Source organism: Akebia trifoliata, chromosome 13, assembly GCF_017979445.1.
Source record: "Akebia trifoliata isolate Shusen 1 chromosome 13, ASM1797944v1, whole genome shotgun sequence".
Taxonomy (NCBI): Eukaryota; Viridiplantae; Streptophyta; class Magnoliopsida; order Ranunculales; family Lardizabalaceae; genus Akebia; species Akebia trifoliata.
Window position 1 is genome coordinate 15,764,831 of NC_141387.1, and position 25,233 is coordinate 15,790,063.

The 25,233-nt window shown below is 33.2% G+C and overlaps 1 pseudogene; it reads left to right on the plus strand.

Moving 5' to 3' along the window:
• Window positions 1-1,153: 1,153 nt before the first annotated feature.
• Window positions 1,154-11,708, plus strand: LOC147387990 (G-type lectin S-receptor-like serine/threonine-protein kinase At4g27290; annotated as a pseudogene).
• Window positions 11,709-25,233: the final 13,525 nt, after the last annotated feature.

Sequence of the window (25,233 nt, forward strand, 5' to 3'; positions counted from 1 at the left end):
TTAGTGGGTCAACTTCCACCAACAGGTGGGCCAAGCTCAAGGTCTATCCCAAGCCTAGGCCTGCCTTTTTCAAAATTGTGTTGCAGCAAATTTGAAAAATGATGACTCAAAGAAGGAAGAAACAAAAAGACTTAAAGGCAACATTCTCCGATGACTCTAACCTCAAGAGTCAAGGCTCCACGTACCTTTCAAATTTAAAAGAACCACGATAATACGACAGCTCCCCTCTGACAACGCTTCCCTACGACCCCCCATCACACAATCGTAGATAATTCACCTTGGGATACACAAGGAAAGATTTATGATTCAACGTATCCAAAGATAAATGATTTATGATTTTGTGAGGGGCGTTTGTTAGAAAGGGGGAAAAAACAAAACATAAATAAATAAAAAATGAATCGTATGATGTTGCCCCCCCCCCCCCCCCCAATCACAAAACAGTAAATCAATTGCCTCGGGATACATAAAATTTTTTTTTATGACAAGGATGTAGAGGGGCGTGTGTTAGAGGGAGGTACAGAAAATCATTACACAATAAATATACCCAGTGTTTGATATGCTTCTCTTAGGAGAAAATGGGAAGCATCACAAATATTTGTAAGTTACACTTGCGATAGATACCCGAGAATGAACAATTAGAAGTTTGATCCCTTGTGCGCGCATCTTGTCTCATTTTTTACTTTATTTCACTCACATTTTTCTCAAATATTTGTAAGTTACACTTGCGATAGATACCCGAGAATGAACAATTAGAAGTTTGACCCCCTGCGCGCGCATCGTGTGCCCGCATACGCATTAAGGATATTTTGGACCAATGGAGCAAATCCAAATCTCTCTCTCATATACACTTAAGTGATATAAGAAGTTCTATATAAGAACTAGACAATTTTCTTATTCCTATCCGATGTGGGACTAAAGAATTTCTCAAACTCAATAATCTTATAAACCACATACAACTAACCATGACTAATAGGGGTTCTTTGGAGCTGATTTGTCATTCACCCATAATGGATTTTTGACAACTTAAAACATGAAACTATTCTCTTCAATGAGATGAATAAGTTTCCAAGTGGTCCATTCTCAAAATACTAATGGGACCCACTTGAATCGTAGCTCAAATATCCCTACTTGGTCACAAAAATCTGGATAAAAAATGCAGATTTTTTTTTTTTTTTCCAACAATATTTCCATTGCTTCCCCCACCCTATCTCCTAAACAATCCATTAAAGACGGTGAGACTCTCTTTTCAGAACGAAATCTTTTCAAATTAGGATTCTTCAGTCCTAGAAACAATTCAAAGAACCGATATTTGGGAATATGGTACGTCGAAAGTGAAACTGTAGTTTGGGTTGCAAACAGAGACAACCCAATTACAGATTCATCCAGATGTCTTAAAATGGGCGAAGAACGCCAGCTTGTTCTCTTAAATAAAGATTCCAGAATTATGTGGTCAACAAATCAGTCCAAGGCAGAGAACCCAATTGCAATGCTTTTGGATTCAGGAAATCTTGTTATTTTATCAGAGAGTAATGATGGTGCTAATGAGAATTATCTATGGCAGAGTTTCGATTACCCAACTAATACATTGTTACCTGCAATGAAGCTAGGGTGGGACTTCAAGACCGGTATTAATCGATTTCTTACATCATGGAAGAATACTAATGACCCATCTACAGGTGACTTTTCTTACAGTGTAGATCCTCATGGATTTCCAGAATTATTTCTTTCGAACCGACTGATCTTGTGGTACAGAACTGGACCTTGGAATGGTGTCCAATTTAGTGGTAGCTCCGAACTGAAGGCCCTTAATGGCTTCAATTTCAGTTTCATCCACAATCAGGATGAGATATATTTCATATTCGTAACTAATAGTGATTCTGTTGTGTCAAGGCTGATTTTGAATGAAACTGGTGTGCTTCAACTTCAATTGACCGGCAAGAATCTTGACTGGAACACTTTATGGTCCGCCCCAAATGATCAATGTGACAATTACAGCGAGTGCGGTGCTTATGGCATATGTGACATGAATAGCTCGCCTGTTTGCTATTGTGTTAAAGGGTTTGAGCCCAAGTACCAAAAGAATTGGTATTTGAAAGACGGGTCAGGTGGATTTATTCCAAAAGTGAAATTTGATTGCAATAAGGATGATGAGTTCTTTAAATTGAAGAATATCAAACTGCCCGACACTTCGAGCTCAATCGTTAACAATAGCATGAGTCTTAGGGAATGTGAAATAGAATGCAGGACTAGTTGTTCTTGTACAGCTTATGCGAATTCTGACATTAACGAAGGAGGGAAGGGTTGCGTAGTATGGTTTGGTGATTTGATCGATCTCCGAGATAATTCTCAAGGTGGACAAGATCTTTATGTAAAGGTGCCAGCTTCGAAATTAGGTATGTTTCATTGTTGCAAAAACATTTGATTGTTGGGGGAAATACAATTCAGCTCTCAGTTGTGAGGCCAAAAGAGAGCTTCTATTGCCACACCATCTTTACTTAAGAGTGCACCCCAATTCATGTGACATCAATAAAGATTTAACACATCCTGGAGTGTTCCAAGTAAAATTTGGTGTGGCAATAGAAACTCTTTTATACCAAAAACATGAAAATTTGCAAAACAGTAAATTATTCATTTTAATTCCGAAAATGGAATTAAAACATTTTGGTTAATGTGGGGAACAAATTTACTGTTTTGTAAAGCAAAAACTTATCAACAGTATACATGAAAATAAAATGGGAAATTATTTACTGTTTTATAAAATAGAATTTTTTTCCACTTTAACTGAAATGTTTTAATTTCGAAAAAAAAAAAAATTTACCAGTTTCAGAATTAAAATGAATAATATACTATTTTGGGACATCTCCAACTTTTCTTTACTTTTTTTTGGAATTTCACCTTTTTATATTTATTAGTGTTTACTGAAATGGGACACAATCATATTTGTGATTTTAAAATTCAAAATCTCAATTAGACTCAAATGTTCCCTGGGTTAAATCAAGTCAAAAACTCAAGTGTTGATGCGACTAGTATTCCTTTTAAAATATTTATGAAACGAAGATTCTTCATAAGCAGTTTTGAATGACTGACGTTTTCAAATTTTTCGACCTTGTTTCGTAAGAGCAATTCGGTATATCGTTTTCTATATTTGTTTGTTTCTATTAGAATGGGACTTAAGTCGTATTTACAATTTTACGTTTTTTTTAGCCTTATTGCTAACTCAAATAAAACATATATGCCTTCTAACAAAATTATGAAAAGTGGTAACTAAGTTGAAAATAAGGTTATAGAGGTACATTCAGTTACATGGGTGGATAATCCTTTTAGAAAGAGTCGTGATAATTTGACTACCCCACATGACACACTCAATTGACTCTCCTAATATGATAAGGTCAGGAACCGTAGATCTATATGTTTCAAGATAGACGATACCCTTGAGATACAAATTTTTAAGGGGAATTGCAGTTTTGTATTTCGATGCGTTTAGATCTATGGTTCCCGAACTTGTCATGCTAGGAGAGTCGATTGAGTGTGTTACATGGGGAAGTCAAATTATCACGATTCTTTTAGAAAAAATCAATTTATTTCTATAAATTTTAAAATTTTGATACAATCATGAAAGTAACTAGAGGCGGTTTGCTCCCTCTATTCCTGTGTTTGATACTGTGTTTTGTTGTACATTGAAAAACTTTTGTGAGATTGAGACATGTGATCACAAGGATCAACCCCACCCCTATTAGGTGTGTGAATACCTTGGAGTACTAAAAAAGAGTCGCAATTCAAAATAGTGTCCCATTCCTATACATAAGAATGGTGCCTACATGACACATTTAGATTGGATAATACACACATTGGGCTGTGTGCACGATTTGGTTAGGAGATCGAGGTGTTTTAGTCTCAAACTGAAGCGTACAGGTACCATATATATAGACACCGTTCCAATTTTATAAGAATGGGACACCGTATTGGATCTTGAGTCATCAAGAAAAAATATAAAAACATAAGTAAAAGTAAAATTTGGATAAGTTCTATATCCCGCTCTATAATTATTGTCAGAATCTAGAGGGCTTCTTAACAAATAATTTATCTTTTGGATATGATGTAGAATCAGCCTTTAGGACCAAAGTACCATTATTAAAATTCAGCCATTGTTAATGTCCCTCAAATTCACTAATACAAGTTTTTCCCTTTGTCCTTATTTAACTGGGTTAGTACTCGTCATTTACTTGCAGCCAATCCTCCACCGTTGGACATCAACTATTCGCCTCCACCCACTGTTACACCCCATCGTAACGGTAAGTCCATTTGTTTTAATTATCTTCACTAATATAATGAGGGCAGGCCGAGTAAAAGTGGTTTGACTCCAAAATTTGGATTTTCTAAAATACCACAGGAGAATGATATGCTCCTAGTTTTAAACATTTAAATGTATTTTTCTTATCTATTTCGACAATCTATAACAAAAAATTATGAATATTTGATTCTAAATTTTTTGAAATTGGGATTCTAATTTTTTTTTTTTTTTTAATATTTGATTCGAGTGTCCCTTTCACAACAATAACATAAGTATTTTGGGTATTTCGAGAAGATGTATCGAATGCCGAGGTTAAAGGGATTTTTGGATTGAGGTTGAAAACAAAGGCATTTAGGTCATTTTCTATTATTCTCCTAAATAAAACCTAGGTCAAATGGGCTGTGTCATCAGTTTGACAACATATGAGTGTATCACTAATATTGATCAAAACACTGGGGGACATGTCTAAATCACCAATTTTTTTTTTTTTTCCAATGTCAACTTCAACACTTTTATTATTGACTTCAAACTTTTTTACTGTCAAGTTCAACATTTTTATTGTCGAGAACTTGATAACAAAAATGTTGGACTTGACAATAAAATTATTTATCTCAACAGAAATAAGTGTTGAGCTCAACACTACAAATGTGTTTTTTTTCTTTTTCTATTTATTTTTCCGACCTTAACACTAGATAGATCTTCTTGAAATACCTAAAAGGTACATATTATAGTTGAAAAACAGAAAGTTGAATGAAATGTTAAAACAAAATCTTCAAAAAATTTAGAATCCCAACTTTGTTCGTCATTTTTTGTTATAGATTGTCGAAATAGATCAAAAAATATATTAAATGTCAAAAATTAGAAGTATATCATTACCCATTCATCATTCACCATAAAAAAATCGTCTAAAATTATCGTAACCGCCATTGAAGAACCCAAACATGTGAAGATGAGAAAAGGGTAGTGTGGGTACGCCAAAAAATATTATAAGGGGATATGAGGGACCATTTAAATATTAAAAAAAATTACTCAAGGGACTATCAAGATACCACCCAAAGTCAGCAATTATTTAGAAAGAAACCCGTCCTACAAGGTTTCTTAAGTGATTTTCCCTTTTAGTTTAAATTATACAAATGTCTTATATTATGTTATTTTCAAAATCTACTTAATTAATAATTTAAATTATAAAAAAGCCCTTAATGTGCCACCTTCCAGTAGATTATAAAGGTAAAATTACTTAATAAACCCTGTAGGAGGGGTTTCTATTTAGGTAGTCCCAAACTTTTGGGTGGTAGATTGATAGTCCATTTAGTGAACTTTTTCTTTCTTAATGGTCCCTCAACCTCATCTATTTTTATAATGTTTCAGGAATACCTAAATGACTGTTTTTCTCATCTTTTTAACACACATAGGTTTTCCAATGTTGATTGCACTCATTTTCGACGATTTTTCTTTTTATCGTGAATAACAAATGGAGAATGATATACTTTTAATTTTGAATATATATATATATATATATATATATATATATATATGGATTAGGATCTGTATACACATAAAGCTACAATGCATTTTGTCTTATATGGGAAAAAATGTTTGGAATGGGCTGATTTTTTGTGAGGATGATCTCTATGATGAGGAGATCATCCTCGTCAAAAATCAGCCCATTATGAAACTTCTAGCCCCATGTTTACAAGTTGAAAATTTTTAGACCATCCAATTTTTGTAAATCACTTTTGATAGGGTTAGAAGTTTTAGAATGGAATGATTTTTTGCAAGGATGATACCCTCACCACAGAGATCATCCTCACAAAAAATCAGCATATTCCGAACCTTTTTAATCATATAAGAAAAAAACGTTGTAGCTTTATGAGTAGCTTTATGTGTCTACGGAACCCCATATATATATAGTTTATTTTGATGATTTATATGAAATAAAAATTTGAAGAACGAAGTTGAGTTTTTAAAATTTTCAAAGATTTTCTCATAACTTTTGATTAGAGCGTTCATTTCACAGATATGATATATGCATTTTGGGTATTTTGTGAAGATATATCCAACATTGAAATTGAAAAAAGAAAAAAAAAATTGAAAATTTTGGATCCATTTACAATGTTGTGTACACCACTTTTTATTGTTGAGTTCACTACTTTTTAGGGTAAATTATACTTTGACCCCCTTGTGTAGGTTTGGTTTAATTCCATGTTAGCCCCCTAATATTTTGATAATTGCACTTACCTCCCCTTTACACACTATGTTAAAGTTCAAATGCTATTTACCCTCACATTTTATCTTTTTTTTTATACATAAAAAAAAAAAAATAATAAAAATAATAAAAATTGGAACTATAAAACTGGTCCTGTTTAAACATAATTCACAAGGAAACATAATTTTTTTTTATAAAAAAGAATAATATTTTAAAAAGGGTGAAATGATATTAATAAAAGGTAATAAAACAGTTTTTTTTATGTTTGGTTGATGGCAAGTAGAAGAAAGGGGGGTAAGTGAATCCGTTAGATATATATAGGGGAGGTAGGTGCAATTGTCAAAACGTTAGGGGGCGACATATGATTATGCCAAATCAAAGGGGGTGAAAGTGTAATTTACCCCACAGTTTATTGTCAAGTACAAGATTTTTATTGTTAAGTTCAAAAATAAAAATCTTGAACTCGACAATAAAAGGTACTGAACTCAATACTATAAATGTGGTCTAGATTTTTCAATTTTATTTTTCCAACTTTGAAATTGGATATATCTTCTCAAAGACTACTGATAATCTAACACTCTTTTTCAAACGATCCTTGTAAGCTCCTTGACGTGGCAGTTACAGAATCATAACTATTTTTCTTATGTATTTTGAAGTAAAGGATATACAATTCTGTGATTGAGAGCATACAAAGAGTGCTAGAGTATAATGACTACTTCTCAAAATACCCAAAATACATATATCATAGTTGTGAAATGAACATCGAATCAAAAGTTACTAAAAAATCTTCAAAATATTTAGAATCTTTAGTTCATTTTTTTTTTGTTATAAATTGTTGGAATAAATTGAAAAATACATCTTAAAGTTTAAAATTAAGAGTATATCATTCTACATTCGTCATTCACGATAAAAAAAATCATATGAAATTATTACAATCGTTATTGAGAAACTTAAGTATGTGACAAAAATATGTAAAAGACCAAGATATCATTGTATATTCACTAAAAGACAAAATGGATATCGGTATTACTGGAAAGTGAATTTGGCGGAGAATGTTAACGTCCTCATGAGGTCTTGGATGTTAACATGCCCCTATACATATATGGATTAAATGTCGATACATAATATAAACTAATTACAATTTGAAACTCATTCATCATCTCTTCATACTTTGTTCTCAATTAGTCACCACTCACTCATATTATATTTGATGGACTTATTCCTTTTTCAACACCTGCGAATTAACTCTTTAGCTATTTACCAAAGTAGAGAGATGCTTTTCATAATTAATTTTCCTAGCAAAAATTGGTTATAACTCATTATGTTACTTATATTAAAAAAAGAAAAAGAAAATACTAGCATATCATATCCTCAACGTTTGATATGAGTCATAAGATGATGATGTTGAAAATATTAAATTTAAATCTTAAGTTATATGTATTTTTGGAATCCAAATTTTGGTATTGAATCACTTCTACTCCGCCTTCTTTCATTATAATAGTAAAGATTTATTGGTGGAAAAATTTAGTTCATGGAAATACAATTAATTTATTGAAACACTTCCTCATCACAAAGTGAAAAAAAAGCCCATACTTGACAGCCCAAGACCTTTAAATTTCATAAAATTTGATGAATCAAGTTGTCCATTTTATTTTGACGGACCGAAATGGTCAAATTAATGGAGAATGAGAGAAATTCAACTCTAAGCTAGCCGCCAAATCTGTGAAACAACAAAATTTTCAATGGGCCTGGGCCGTCGAAATTCGGTTCTAAAATTTGTGGGCTTTCGCCCATCATATTTCCATGTCGAATTTTACAGTTTTACGTAGTGCCTTCTTATTCAAATTGCAGGTCGAACGAAAATAGTTCCAAGATTTGTTATCATATCAAGCATCATATTTGGTATAATTATATTGGCATCGTCAATATTTATCTTAAGCAGGTGGACGAAGAAAAGAAAAGGTAAATTCATCTAATAGGTATGAAAAGCATTTATGATGTTATACTTCCTACTAAATAGGGTCAAATAATGAGACCCCCTTAAAATTTTAGGATTATGGCAAGCATTGTTGATAATTGTGAAATTCACACTTTTACATGGATATGAATGTTGAAATCCTCTGTGAGATGGACCCATATAGTTGACCATGAGATCAATGATAATACTTGAATTCTAAATAGATGCAAATTGTGTGCCTACATGAGGTTCTTTCTTTTTTTAAGCTATGGAATGTTTTTTCACAAACTCACATACATATTACATTAAATGGTTGGTGAGGTGGCTAAGGCCACTCCTAAGGAAGTGCAGGTCTGAAGTTCGAAACCCTCCTTGGGGCCACCCTCATCTATTTTTCCCAAAAATTACTTGTTGTGTATGTGGCAGAGGGGATTGCGCCTATCTTGAGCATTAGTCGAGTGTTCTAAGAGACACGGATATCTTATTTCAAAAAAAATAAAAGGAATTACTACTATTCATCCATTCCACCCTATCTAGAGCATGTCTTATGTTATTGAAAGCATCTTCATATTCATTTACACTATCATTTTACTTTTAATTTGTCATTTATTGAAGCCACCCCTATATCTTCTGAAATATGATCATTTTAATTTTGCTTTTTTTAGTCTTGTCTACTAATCTCATCCAATATCCTCCTCTCTACTGTGCTCAATTTGTTGATATGATAATATATGACAGCCCAACATTACGCTCCATAAAGCATAGTCCATCATCTTATCATGCTATAAAGCCTCTTTTTAATTTAATCGGCTTACGTCAATCACATGCACTTTAGCAGGTCCTCTTTAACTGTCCAAATATGATCTTACGGACAATGAAAGCGGTCTCTTTGGGTATTTATAATCAATCAACTTTCTACTGGATACCACATCTTGTGTGTTTGTCATAAATTTACATTCCATGTACTTGATCTTAGATTCTGCTTATTCTAAAGTATTTGGCCTGGACTCCAGCATTTCTCTTCATAATTCTAGCTTTCGGCTGAATCCTTTAGTTTCATCGACAATCATTACATCATATGCAAACAACATATGCCAAGGTACACGCTCCTTAGCGTGAGCATTTACTTCATTTATAATTAGAGCAAATAACTAAGGAGTCAAGGTTGAGATACATCCAATTGTACATAGTTGGATACGCAGTCATCACCTCTCCATTTACTCTCATACTAGTTATTTAAGTTCTCTCCTATATAAACACAGAAGGTATGAAACTTTTTTTAATGCAATCATACCAATAGAGTGCAAGATGGATTTTTAAGTGATAGAATGAAATGGTACTAAGTCATCTGAAACTGGTTGGTCTCATTTTGTTGTTTTGCTTTAACCTTTGTTCAATCACTCTTTTCTATAGTTTCATCTTATGAATCAATAAGTTCAACATAAATTGATAGTGCAATTTTGTATTTCCCCTTTATTATTATATATAGGTATTTTGATCCTTTTTCTCTTGTCATTTGACATCTTTTCAATATATCGATCTTATCAACGAAAAATAATGTTGTTTGCATGAAATGAGAAATATTCTGATGTGGGTACAAAATCACTAGATATGCAAAATGTTGGTCAAGATGGCGTGTCTTACTCCTTCCCCAAGTATAAGGGGACATTCATACAGTTTTCCATGGATAGTACCATGGGATGTTGATTATATATTGAATTTCCCAACAACAGGAACAAAAAGAAAAATAGAGGACCTGTTTGATCTTCGTGGAACTGCCAAAAATTGCAAAGACACCACAGAGGCAGAAATGCCCATAGAGGCTTCGAAACAAGGAAACGCCCCACATTTACCAATATTCAACTTCAAAGTAATTGCAAATGCTACATATAATTTTTCCGATGCAAATAAGCTTGGAATGGGGGGATTCGGCCCTGTTTACAAGGTGAGGTAGTCTTTTATTTAATAAAATTTGAGGGAGTTGACAATTCAAAATAACTTATATGAATTTACTGCCATCTCAGGGCACGCTACCAGGAGGTCAAGTAATAGCAGTGAAAATACTTTCCAAAAGCTCTGGACAAGGCTTGAAGGAGTTCAAGAATGAGGTTATGTTGATATCCAAACTTCAACACAGGAATTTAGTTAGGCTTTTAGGGTGCTGCATTGAAAGGGAAGAGAAGATGTTACTCTATGAATACATGCCCAACAAAAGCTTGGATTCTTTTCTTTTTGGTATGGTTACTATTTATGAATAATTTCCAAAATCATTTCAACTTTTGCTAATATTGTCTGGTGGACAAAAAAAATGGACCAGATCCAACTAAACAAGGGCAACTGAACTGGCTTAAACGCTTCCACATTGTTGAAGGGATCGCTCGAGGTCTTCTCTATCTACACTGAGATTCAAGATTAAAAATTATTCATTGAGATTTGAAAGCCGGAAACATTTTATTGGATGATGAGATGAATCCCAGAATTTCAGACTTTGGCATGGCAAGGATTTTTGGAGGAAATCAAACTATAGCAAATACTAACAAGGTTGTAGGAACATAGTAAGTACTAGTTTCTTGATAGCCTAAAATTTCTCCTTAGTTGGTACTTTTATCCTTCTAATTAATTAATATAGAAATAAATTAAAAAGGGTGAAACTAATTGATTTGAACAATTTTTATTTCCTTAATCTATCCACTGAATCCTTAATGGTAAAATGCAGTGGATATATGTCCCCGGAATATGCCATGGAAGGGAGATTCTCTGAGAAATCGGATGTCTTTAGCTTTGGGGTATTACTTTTGGAGATCGTGAGCGGGAAGAGAATTAACCAATTTTATCTTCATGAACAATCATTAAGCCTTGTGGGATTTGTAAGTACATAGTATTTCATAACTTGTAGGATCCTTTTCTTTATTTATGAACTCATTTTAATAATCATAGAAGACGGATCAATATTATTTCAGGCATGGCGATTATGGAACGAAGGTAAGGAAATAGAATTAATGGACCCAACATTAAGAGACTCGTACTTTACCTCAGAAGTATTGAGATGCATTCGTATAGGTCTCTTATGTGTACAAGAAGATGCAAGGGAGCGACCAACAGTGTCTACTGTAGTTCTAATGCTTGGCATGGATACCACACATCTTCCTACTCCAAGACAACCTGGGTTTACAATAGAATCTGATTTATTTTTAGATGGCCCAGAAATGAGCTCAGTAAATAATGTCACTATTACAGAAGAGGGTAGCAGATAGCTGATAGCAAGTAATAACTGCAACATATTTTTTTTTTTCAGGAATGTATATATATTATTCAAGACTTTAAGTTTTGAATTAGTATAAATGAATCATTTACTTGAATAGAAGAAGTATTAAACAATGTCACTACTACATATGAAAGTGGCAGGTAGCTAGTGACAAGTAAATCCAACATTCTTCTTTGTTTGCTTTTTTTCTAGGGATATAAATATGAGAATGCTAACATCTAAGACTAGATGGGGACACTAGCATTCCCCAACAATTTTTGTTTTCAATTATACCCCTCCTCATTTTGTCTTTTAGTGAAAAAGATAAGGGTATATTAGTCTTTTACATAATAAATACATTTAGTTTGATACTAAGTATAAGCATTAATTCCTCAAGGGCCACCAGCGAGGACACACCCTCACTTACCTGGTGCGTGTGATGTGTGGGCGTTGCACATGCCCTAAGACTAGTATTTGGACAAGACCATGTGAAAGCACCCTCGATCCGCGGGGTACGCGGATCCATTTTTGACCTTTGAGGTTTGGGAGTCGCCACCTAGTTATTACGGTCTAGGAACCGAACACTAACTCTAAAAGAAAAATAATACTAATCTACGAAAGAAAAATATGGGTCCGGGGATCACGTTACGGGGTTGGAAGGTATTAGGTACCAACCCCGCCCGGTAAACGTCGGTCTCTACTAATTCCCAAAAATAATTACATTGCTAAAAAGACCTAAATAATAATAAAATAAAAATAAAAATATTTACCTTTGCCACGTAACGGTTTTGTTCCCTCAGATCTGATAGAACAGCTCTTCGTATAGTACTCATCGCTTTGTTCTGTCATTGGATTCGTTTCAGACCTCTAAGACGAAGTACCTCCTTCTTAGATCTGAATATTTCTGATTTGTTTATGGATATTATGGGTGTTTTTTAGGAGTTTCTAAGTATTTTTTGAGCTAAAGTTGGGGTATGGATGTTAGGTAAGGAGTTAGGACTTCAAAATTAGAGTTTATGAGAGGCTAGGGAATCTTTTTAACCTACATTTCTTAGGATTTATTTTTTGATACGAAAATAGGTTGTAGGAACCCTTATTTATATATTTTTTTGAGTGCTTGTTTTGATAGAGTTAGTGTTTAATTATAATTCTTTTAGAGAGAATTATTGTTTAATTAGAATTATAGAGGTATTTAATTAGAATTATATTAGATAGTTTTATAGTTTAATTAGAATTTTATTAGGTAATTTTAGAGTTTAATTATAATTCTATTAGGGTTAGGGATTGACTTCGGTCTTATTAGATTAATTAGGGTTTTGATTTTAATTAGGATTTTGACTTAAGTCTTATGAGATTGACTTTATTTTTTTTGACTTAAGTCTTACTTGATTGATTTTGACTTGAGTCTTACTTGACTGATTTTGACTTAAGTCTTACTTGATTGACTTTATTTTAAATTAGGATTAATGTTTTAATTATTAATTTCGAAAAATTTTAATTATTAAAATTATAAATTTACCATTTTGCCCTCGAAGACGATTTTTTGCGTTTTAAATCGGTTTTTGATGTTCCAGGATGTTTCGGAATTGATTTTTCGTAAGGAATTCAATGGGAATATTGGTTTGTGTCATTTATGAAAATTTTTTATGCGAAATGATTGTGAACTTTATGAGGGGTATTTTCGTAATTTTATCAAATTTTGTGAAAATTGGCAAAATGATTTATTTGGTTTCGATTTGTTATTTTATGTGTTTGAAAGAGTTTTTCTAAGCGTAATGTAGGCTCTAGGGATGTTTTGAGGTTAGGGGTATTTTGGTAATTTGATCATTTTTTAGTGATTTTTACCGTGAAACTTCTTTTTGTCTGCAAGATGATGATTTCTATATTTTTGGGATTATGTTTTCCTAGTGTTAAGTGGTTTCTACAGTTTTGTTAATTTGAGATACCTCATCCGGATTTCTGAAACATATCTTGTAACAAAATATAGCATTGGAATAATCATCCATCATTGGGAACCGTTGCAATCGAGTTGGCGAGTTGATTAATCAGGCGAGTGCAAAAATGGGGTGTCTACACCATGGTTTATAGATTAGGTGAAGCCCAGATATTGGCCCGATCCATTGTCTACAAGGATACCAGATTATCAAAAAATAAATAAATAAATACATTTATTATGCCCTTAATAAATGCATTTATTATATTGCCATTGTTTTCCAAAACAATTACTAGAAAAAAAATATTTAAATCAAAAGACTTAAATACCCTTAGTATTTATTATGTAAACAAACATTTATTATATAAAAGAACAATTTACTTTTGATTTTTCACTAAAAGATGAAATGCGGAGGTATATCATTGAAAAATGAATTTGTTGGACAATATTAACGACCCCATGAGGTCTTGGATGTTACACAGTCGTGTATTGAAGAGCCAAGTCCTTTTATGCAAATTTTTTATTTATTCAGTTTTGATGGATAGGTCACTATGTGAAAACAAGAAAATTCGACAAAAAAATTTATAGGATTGTCAAAATTCTAGATATTCCTAGATTTGACAACTTAGAGCTGTCAAATTTCTCCCATCCTTCATTAATTTGATAGTTTCGGCTCATTGATTAAAAAAATTTGACAATGAAAAATTCGATGCCAATTCGACCCCTTTGTCCGTCAAATTTGGGTTTTTTTTCGCATTGGGAACCAACCCAAGCAACAAAAAACAAATAAAAATACTATAAAAACTATTAAAGTATTTTAGTTATTCTGTACTGTTCGACAGATTATAATGTGAATAATGTTTCTCTTTTCTTATTCTCCTTCTTATCCTATAGGATTTATCTTTACTCTCGGATCCACATTTTTTCCATCAAATCTAAAAAGGCTAGTATTGGATTATCTATGAGATGACCACGTTGGCTTAATAACCCTTAGTAAAATTTGGAACCTTATGAGTTATTCAAGTTAGCCAATGTTCTCCAAAGATTTTTCATGCATGTCCTTAAAAGAAAAAGAATTTCTTGTGCCTATCTCAATGATTGATTATTTGTGTGTTATCTTAATTGATCACTTCCGTTCTATATTGCACTAACCTGATTGATTGTTTATCTAATATGCCATGATCTGATTGATGTATCTCTATGATGTGCATGCCTTAATCTTGATCTTGATACTTTGGATATTTATGTTGTATGATCATATTTTTTTAAAATCCATACTCTTGTGATCTGATTAGGCCCATGGACCTATTTATCTGAAAAATGCCCCGGGCACACCCCACCCTATTTTGTACACACCACTAGCACGTTTATTTTATTGCATTGCATGTCCCTTATAGCCAACGTGGCACTAGTGCGTGGCCCGGTCTCTTCGAAGATGCGATGTCATTCATAAAAATCACAACTCCACTCACGTACCTTAGGGTATATAAAACTGGGGCATCAGTACTGTTTGATTAGGTGACACTGAAAGGTATATCGATGCACCCATGCTAGAGCGACCTGAGTCTTTGTCCTATTGTAAGCCATAAAGTCACATGTCCCGGTCGCTAACCCTAGATTCGTACCTATACGGTATATAAAAGTTAATCTAAATTACAAACTACACTTCTTGGTAAAAATTAGTGCCTAAGTGAGATCCTGCCCCGATGTACTACGGTACAAAGGGGATATATTACATCTATTCTAGACGAGAGGTGACTTAAGAGTGTCCTTGCTCAGTATCGTGCTCCACCTCTCAACTAGGGATTAAACTGGCTACTTTTGACTTTAGAGATTTGAGTTGGATTCTTAGATTATCACTTATACATTATATCAAACTAAGTCACCATGTACCGTTTGATTGAGTACGCTCGAGAGGCATATAGGTGCACTTGGGCAAGGGTGGCCAGATAAATTGCATTACATATAGTAAACCTAGAGTCTAGGAACCTTCCTATAGATTACGACTCAAACCGACTATGGGTATTCCCGGATTGTTCTATTCAATCCAATCAACAAGTAAGTGGGTGGACCGATTTAGACCGTTCAAACTAAGCCCGCAATATCGGTCCAACCCAATGTATGAAATGTAAATCAATTGGCCTAATCAACAAATAGATTAAACTGATCAACACCAAACCGGTTGGACCAATTGATTTTACTTTCAAAGATTTAGCCTATTTTGTACCAAAAAGATTCGATCTTATGGTCAAATTAATTTGTTTGATCGAAGGTTCTATCCCAACCAGGGGTAGACCCGTGACTAATCTGTTTCACTTTCTTGGTCACTATAGATTTATAGTGCTTTTGGATTCGATATTTTCCACTGGACTTGGGCTAATTTATATCAAATTTTTAATCATGTGGTTAAGAGTCAAACCTTCAAAATCAATGGTTGATCTCGATGTATTTCTACTCAGGTAATAATTGCTCCCAAACACTTTAAACTGCCATCTATGCTACTTTGGGACCGTCAAAAGAGTGTCTAGTCAAAGTACCAATATCAAATCCAAGTACTCCATCCACCCAAAAGGACCTCCCCGCTTTGTAGATAAGCGTCCCTGAGTTTTCTCTTAGTTTCAATTCAATTTTTGCCAGTCTCTAATTTAATTGTTCGTTTCAGTTCCTTTAGTCTTTCTTTAATTTTTAGGTTTTAGTTGAGTTTGTCAATCTATGTTTTTTAAGTCCAATAAAATAAAGAAGCTTTTGATTATCTTGCGTGCAATAATGATGTGAACATAAAATTTGACATGATGAATGACTCAAGGCTTACTGATCAAGCTTGATAAAAATTAGAATTAAAGAGTACACTCAAAAAGTTTAAATGGATACTACATTATCCTCAGGGGAACATGGGAGAATAATAATTTTCTTGAGAAATTCAACAACATTCCTGCATGGTCTCATTAGGACATATTGATAGATTGCACCAAATATAGATCGAGGCATAAAATGACGGGTGAACTTCAAAATCAAAGATTATCGGTCAAAAATGATGTAGTTGATACCATCAACAAAGGTGTTAAGATCTGCAAGAAGGGATTTATCATGTTTTTCACTCAAGAGAGAAAACTTCTCATTCGTAAAAGAATATAAGATTTTTTTTGAAGTTTGGAAAGGGTTGAACTTGTCAATGTCAAATACAAAGAACTTAATCACACTCAACTTCATAAAAGAAGACTGAAGATTACTCCTTATCAAAAAAAGACTGAAGATTACTCTTTCTCAGAAAAAACTGAAGATTACTCCTTCTCAAAAGAAAAACTTACTTGACAAAGTAATCAAGACATCAAATTCCTAAAACCTTAACCAAATCAAATAGTATTTCACCAAAGGAGGCCTTCTTTTGGTCGAACTATTTTCCTGTCTTACCAAGAAAAGAAAACCTTCTTCTTTAGCTCCTTGTAACCTCTAAAAAAATTAATAGCCTTTTCTTTCTAAACCACACCAACCAACATTAGGAGGGAATTCTTGTATGAACTACATTTTGACCTGATCCCAAAAGAGAAAATAAATATTTGGGATACGTAGGCAACCTGAGAAGTTACTTCAGGCCCGGTCACAAAAAAAAATATATTCTCTTAAGAAAAGTGTCATCCAAAAGGAAAATTCCCTATTGAAAGATTTAAAAGAAAAGAATGCCAAACTAGGGACATTAAAAAAGAGAGAATAAAAAGAATTGACAGAAAAAAAAAATAATGCCAAAATAAGAGCATTAAAAAAAAGTCAAAAGAATTTACAAAAAAGAATGCCAAACTAGGGGTATTAGAAAAAAAAAGAATATCAGACTAGGGGCATTTTAGGAAAGTTGAGCCTTTATACATTTTCTTTCTAAATCATGTCCTAAACCCACCTATTAAGTCCTCTTGAATGCTAATTGACTCGATTAAGGTGCAGGGAACCAATAAGTTGGAAAGAGAAGCTCGTTAGGTGAAAACCTGAAAAGGTGACCTAGAAAAAAATTAAGGCAAACAAAAAAGACAAAATCATATTGAGAAGAACAAGTCAAAAGGAAGTTGTTGAGTTGGTTATTCAAGATCATCGAGACAAAAAAGTCCGCTAAGTCGAAAACCTGAAAGGGCGACTTAGGTAAAAGTTAGGGCATAACTATAAAAAAAGGAAGGCCTGTTAGGTTGAAAACTTGAAAAGACAACTTAGGTAAAAATCAAGGCATCATCAAAAAAAGAGAAACAAAACCTGTTAAATTGAAAATCTGAAGAGGTGATCTAGACAAAAATTAGGACATTATCAAATAGGGAAAAAATGTCTCATCAATAAGAAAATTTTAAAAAGAAGCTTGTGTAGAGACTAGGAAATGTAGGATCATTCATGCCACAACATTCGACACAAATAATGTTGAATTCGACAAAACTCAGAAGCCATTTTGAACATTGTAGGATAGTTAAGAATATGTTTACTGGTTCAAGGGCTCGCCAAAGAAAAATGTAGAACCATTGACCACTTTGAAAAAAAGATCTTCTATTCTAATAATCATCAAGATTTTAAGCTCAGCTTAAGTATTTCTCAAAAGAAATTGACCAAATTCCTTATTGCACATATGATAATCTTAAGAGTCTTGAATTTAAAGGAATGTCAATTCTTCTGTCTGTCATATATCAGAGTCCATAGTTGCCCATTCATATTTTCTAAGTGCAATCCATTTCATCAGTTTCATAGTCAAGTTTCAGTTAGAAGCCAACCTTGAAATAAGGGCATTTTTTAGAATAACTGTGATTCCAAAGTTTTCATTCTTAATCATATGATCAAAAAGAAAATCCTATTAAAAGTCTAAAATACTGGCGAAGCCCAATGATAATTATGAATCCAAATGCATAATAAGTCAATAAAGGCCTAATCTTTCAAACTTTGAGCTCGATAATACCGAGTCTTTAACTAATTTTAGCCCGAGAAGTGTGGCTCTAATAAGTTCGAGTTTGAGAAACGAGACTCTAACTTTTTTAAATTATATAATGAGTAGGTTTTTTGAAGTGCCTGCAAACCTTAGTCCGAGAAGCTTGACTTCAATAAGTTCGAGTCCGAGAAATGAGACTCCAACTTTTTTTAAATCATAGAATGAGTAGATTTTTTGAAGTGCCTACAAACCCTAGCCCGAGAAGCGTGACTCTAATAAGTTAGAGTCTGAGAAACGAGACTCCGATTTTTTTGAATCATAGAATGAATAGGTTTTTTGAAGTGCCTACAAACCTTAGCCTGAGAAGCATGGCTCCAATAAGTTCGAATCCGAGAAATGAGACTCTGACTTTTTTTGAATCATAGAATGAGTAGGTTTCTTGAAGTGCCTGCAAACCTTAGCCCGAGAAGTGTGGCTTTAATAGTTCTAGTCCGAGAAATGAGACTCCGAATTTTTTTTGAATCATAGAATAAGTAGGTTTTTTTAAGTGCCTACAAACTTTAGTTAGAATTCGAGAAACGAGATTCTAATTTTGTTTGAATCATAGAATGAATTAACAGGATTGTTTAAGTTCCTGTAAACCTTAGTCAGAGTCTGAGAAATGAGACTCTAACTTTTTTAAATCATAGAATGAATTAACAGGATTGTTTAAGTTCCTATAAACCTTAATTAGAGTCCGAGAAACGAGACTCCAGCTTTATTTGAATCATAGAATGAATTAACAGGATAATTTAAGTTCATGTAAATCTTAGCTAGCGTCCGAGAAACGAGACTCTAACTTTATTTGAATCATAGAATGAATTAACAGGATTGTTTAAGTTTCTGTAAACCTTAGTTAGAGTCTAAGAAATGAGAGTTTAGCTTTGTTTTAATCATAAAATGAATTAATGAGATTGTTTCAGTTCCTTTAAACCTTAGTCAGAGTCTAAGAAACGAGACTCCAGCTTTATTTGAATTATAAAATGAATTAATAAGATTGTTTAATTTCCTGTAAACCTCAGTCCTAGTCTGAAAAACGAGACTCCAACTTGAATGGGATTTTTTAAGTTCCTTCAAACCTTAACCCGGGAAGCATGGCTCCAATAAGCCCAAGTCTGATAAATGAGATTCAAATTTTTTTTGAACTCTAAAAAAGAATTTCGATAGATTTTAATGGAGTTTCTACATCACCTATCTCGTGTGATTGTTTTCATTGCGTATGTGCATTTAAATTTGAATCATCATCGTCACCGAGAAAAGATCTCTAAGACTTGACATTTGTGATTATCGAGGAAAGTTTATTCTCAATGATCCGATAGAATACTTAGTAGGCATCACCCACTACACACATGTGCACTTTTGATTAATCAGGAAGAATTTTCCAAAATTCAAGGATCTGATATCGTTAGTGAGAGTTCAGGCTCGAGGACTTGACATACCTTTAGTTCTGAAAGCACCATTGATTCGCGGGTTGTGGATCCACTTTTTTTTTAGGTTTGGGAGTTATCACCTAGTTATTACGATTTAGGAATCAAATATTGACTCTAAATAGACAAAAATAACTAATCTACGAATAAAAAGAAACTATGCTCCGGGGATCACGTTACGGGGTTGGAAGGTATTAGGCACCAATCCCGTCCGACAAACACCGATCTCTACTATTCCCAAAAAGTTTACATTGCTACAAAACTTAAAACCAATAAAAAATAAGAAGTATACCTAGATGATCGCAACGATTTGTTCCCTTAGAGCTGGCAGAGAGACTCTTCGAATGAGATTCCTTATTTTATTTCTGTCACTGGATCTACTTCTAATCTCCAAGTTGAGGTATCTAGATCTGAGTATTTTCTGTGTTTTTTGAAGGCTTTTTATATGTTTTTGAAAGGCTTCTGGGTGTTTTTTGAGTAAAAGCTATGGTTTGAATGATAGGTAAGGAGTTTGGACTTCAAAATTAAGGTTTAGAGAAGGTTAGGGAGACATTTTGACCTACTTTTTCTAGGGTGTATTTTGACCTGCGAGATTAGGTTGTGGAGCCTCCTATTTATAGATTTTTTTGGAAGAATTAGGGTTTGACTAGGTTTTCTTTTAGATAAGGTGAATTAGGATTTTGACTTAAGGCTTATTTGATTGACTAGGTTTCTTTAAATTAGAATTTTAATTCTTACGTACAATGAAAGAATATATTTTTGATTTTTGGAGAAATCCCCTTAATTATATTTGAATTCTTTAGGCCCCTAGATAGAGAGGTCTTTTAATAAATATCAGAGGGCTCCACTTAAATAAGTGGGCAACCATCAACAATTTGCCTGAGAGCTTGATTGATTGGTTTAAAAAATTTTAATTTTAATTAGAATTTCACTTTACATTAACTAATATTTTAATTATTAATTTTGAAATTTTAAATTATTAAAATTAGAAAATTGTCATTTTTCCCTCGAAGATGACTTTTGCATTGAAAAGTCATTTTTTGATATTTTGGAATGTTTTGGAATTGATTTTTCGTAAGGAATTTGATGAGTTTATTAGTTTGTCTCACTTATGAATTTTTACATGAAATGATTGTGAACCTTATGAGGGGTTTTTCATAATTTTGTTGAATTTGGTGAAAATTGATAAAATGATATATTTGATTTCATTATATTATTTATGTATTCGAATGAATTTTTCTAAACGTGATGTGGGATCTAAGGATGTTTTGATGTTAGGGGTATTTTGGTAATTTGATCATTTTTTAGTAATTTTTATCGTAAAGCTTCTTTTTGTCTAAAAATGATGATTTTTATGTTTTTTGGGTCATATTTTCTTAGGATAGCGTGATTTTTACAGTTTTGTTAGTTTGAGATACCTCATCTGAATTTCTAAAATATATCTAGGAACAAAATAGAACATTGGAATATCATCCATTATTGGAAACCGTCGCAATCAGGTTGACGAGTTGATTAATCAGGCGAGTACAAAAATGGGGTGTCTACAGATGTCCCTCTTTGGCAGAGGGTTGAAGCAAACTAGATAGCAAATATATTCTGGTAGATAGTGCGATATTCAAATGCTAAAGCTAGTGACAGTTCATTTTGCAGCTTGATTTAGCAATTCGTTAGAACATTCGGATCCCTGAAGGTAAAACTCTCCCTGAACTAAAGGTATGTCAGGTCTTCGAGCCTGAACACTCACTGACGATGTTAGATTCTTGAATTTTGGAAAGTTCTCCCTGACTAATCAAAAAGTGCACGTATGTGCAATGGGTGATACCTACTGAGTATTCTATCGGATCATTGAAAATAAACTCTCTTTCATAACCACAAATATCAGGTCTTAGAGATCTTCTCTCACTGACAATCATAATTCAAATTAAAATGCACATACGCAATGACAACAATCACACGAGATAGGTGATGTAGAAACTTCATTACATCTAATCGAAATTCATTTTTTAGAGTTCAAAAATTTTGAGTCTCATTTATCGAACTAGAGCTTATTAGAGCCACGATTCTCAGGCTAAAGTTTGTAGGAACTTAAAAAATCCTATTCAAGTTGGAATCTCGTTTCTCGGACTTGAACTGAGGTTTACAAGAACTTAAATAATCCCGTTAAGTCATTCTATGATTCAAACAAAGTTGGAGTCTCGTTTCTCGGATTCTGGCTAAGGTTTACATGAACTTAAACAATCCTGTTAATTCATTTTATGACTCAAATAAAGTTGGAGTCTTGTTTCTCGGACTCTAGCTAAGGTTTACAAGAACTTAAACAATCTTGTTAATTCATTCTATGATTCAAAAAAGTCAGAGTCTCGTTTCTCGAACTTTGACTAAGGTTTAGAGGAACTTAAACAATCCATTTAATTCATTTTATGATTCAAACAAAGGTGGAATCTCGTTTCTCGGACTCTAACTAAGGTTTGTAGGCGCACAAAAAACCTATTCATTCTATGATTCAAAAAAAGTTTGAATCTCATTTCTCAAAGTCAAACTTATTGAAGCCACGTTTCTCGGGCTAAGGTTTGTAGGCACTTCAAAAAATCTATTCATTCTATGATTCAAAAAAGTCGGAGTCTCATTTCTCAGAGTCGAACTTATTGGAGCCACGTTTCTTGGGCTAAGGTTTGTAGATACTTCAAAAAACTTACTTATTCTATGATTTAAAAAAGTCAGAGTCTCATATCTTGGACTCGAACTTATTAGAGCCACGTTTCTCGGGTTAAGGTTTGTAGGCACTTCAAAAAACCTCCTCATTCTATGATTAAAAAAAGTCAGAGTCTCATTTCTCATACTCAAACTTATTAGAGCCACGCTTCTCGGGCTAAAATTAGTTAAAGACTCGGTATTATCGAGCTCAAAGTTTGAAAGATCGATTCTTTATTGGTTTATCATGCATCTAGATTCATAATTATCATTGGATTTCACTGGACTTTTAAGTTTTTTGTAAGATTTTTCTCTTTATCATGTAATTAAGAACAAAACTTTAGAATCACAATGACTTTAAAAAATGCCCCTAGTTTCAAGGTTGGCTTTAACTGGAACTTGACTACAAAATTGATGGACTGGATTACACTCGAAAAATATGAACGAGCAACTATGGAATCTGATATATGACAGACTGAGGAATCGTCATTCCTTTAAATTTTCAAGACTCTTAAGATTATCATATTTGCAATTTGATCATTTTCTTTTTAAATTTCCTTTGAAAAATGATTGAGCTGGACTTAAATTCTTGATAATTATTAGAATAAAAGATCTTTCTCTTCAAAGTGGTCGATGGTTCTACACTTCCCTTTGACGACCATTTGGACAAGTAAACTTACTCTTAAAGATCTTATAATGTTCAAGATTGCTTCTGAGTTTCTTCAACTTCAACATTATTTTCATCGAATGTTGTGGCTTGAATGGTTCTGCATTTCCTAGTTTCCACACAAGCTTCCTTCTGAATTTTTCTTCTTAATGAGACTTTTCCCCCTATTTGATGATGCCTTAATTTTTGCCTAGATCGTCTCTTCAAGCTTTCAATCTAGCGGGCTATATATTTTTTTTCTGATGATGCCTTGATTTTTTCCTAGGTTGCTTTTTCAAGTTTTCAACCTAACAGGCCTTCTTTTTTTATGGTTATGCCCTAATTTATGCCTAAGTCGTCTTTTTGGATTTTCGACTTAGCAGGCTTCTATTTTTTTCTGTTGATCTTGAATAACCAACTCAACAACTTCCTTTTGACTTTTTCTTCTCAATAAGATTTTTCTTTTTTTGTGTACCCTAATTTTTTTCTGGGTTGCCTTTTCAAGTTTTCAACCTAACGGGCTTCTCTTTTCAACGTTATAGTTCCCTGTACCTTAACCGAGCATTCAGGAGGACTTAGTAGGTGAGCTTAAGACATGATTTAGAAAAAAAAGGTATAAAAGTTCAACTTTCCCAAAATACCCCTAATCTGATATTCTTTTTTTTCTAATACCCCTAGTTTGGCATTCTTTCTATAAATTCTGTCAATTTTTCTAATGCCCCTAGTTTGGCATTTTTTTTTTACCTTTCCATAGGGGATTTTCATTTTGAATGACACTTTTATTAAGAGAATCAATTTTTTTACGTAACCGGGCCTGAAATAACTTTTCAAGTTGCCTACGTACCCCAAATATTACTTTTCTCTTTTGGGATCAGGTCAAAACGTAGGTCATACCTAGACTTCCTTCCCGAGGTTAGTTGGTGTGATTTAGAAAGAAGAGACTATTAATTCTTTAAAGACTGTAAAAGGGCTAGAGAAGGTTATCATTTTCTTGGTAAAATAGGAAAATTGTTTGACCAAAGAAGACCTCCTTTAGAGAAATGCTACTTGATTTTGTCAAAGTTTCTAAAACTTAGTATCTAGATTGCTCTGTCGAGTAAGGTCTTCTTTTGAGAATGAATACTCTTCAGTCTTCTTCTACAAAATTGAGTGGCATTGAATTCTTTGTATTTAACATTGACTTGTTCAACCCTTTCCAAACTTCGAAGAAAACTTCATATTCTTTTGTAAATGAGAAGTTTTCTTTCTCCAATGAAAAACATGATGGATCCCTTCTTGCAGATCTTTGTACCTTTGTCAATGATTTCAACTACATCATTCTCGATCGATAATCTTTGATTTTAAATTCACCTTTGACTTTATATTCTCATGAGACCATGTAGGAACGTTGTTGAATTTCTCAAGTTAGTTTATTATTCTCTCATATTCCCTTGAGGATAATGTTGTATCAATTTAGATTTCTTGAGTGTACTCTTTAACTCCAATATTTATCAAATTTGATTAGTGAGCTTTGAGGCATTCCTCATGTAAAATTTTATGTTCACATCATTATTACACGCATGATAATTAAAAACTTCTATATTTTATTGGTATTAAAAAACATAGACTAACAAACTCGACTAAAACTCAAAAATTAAAGAAAGACTAACGTAACTGAAACAACTAACTAAATTTAAAGACTGACGAAAACTAGATTGAAACTAAAAGAAAACTCAGGGACAGTTATCTACCAAATAGGGAGGTCCTTCTGGGTGGAGGGACATAATACTATGGTGCAGGGTTAGACCACATGGACTTACTATTGGTACTTTGGCTTGATGTCTCCTTTGACACGGATCCAAAGTGGTACAGATAACAATTTAGAACATTTGGGGGTAATTATTACCTGAGTAGAAGTACACCTAAGAT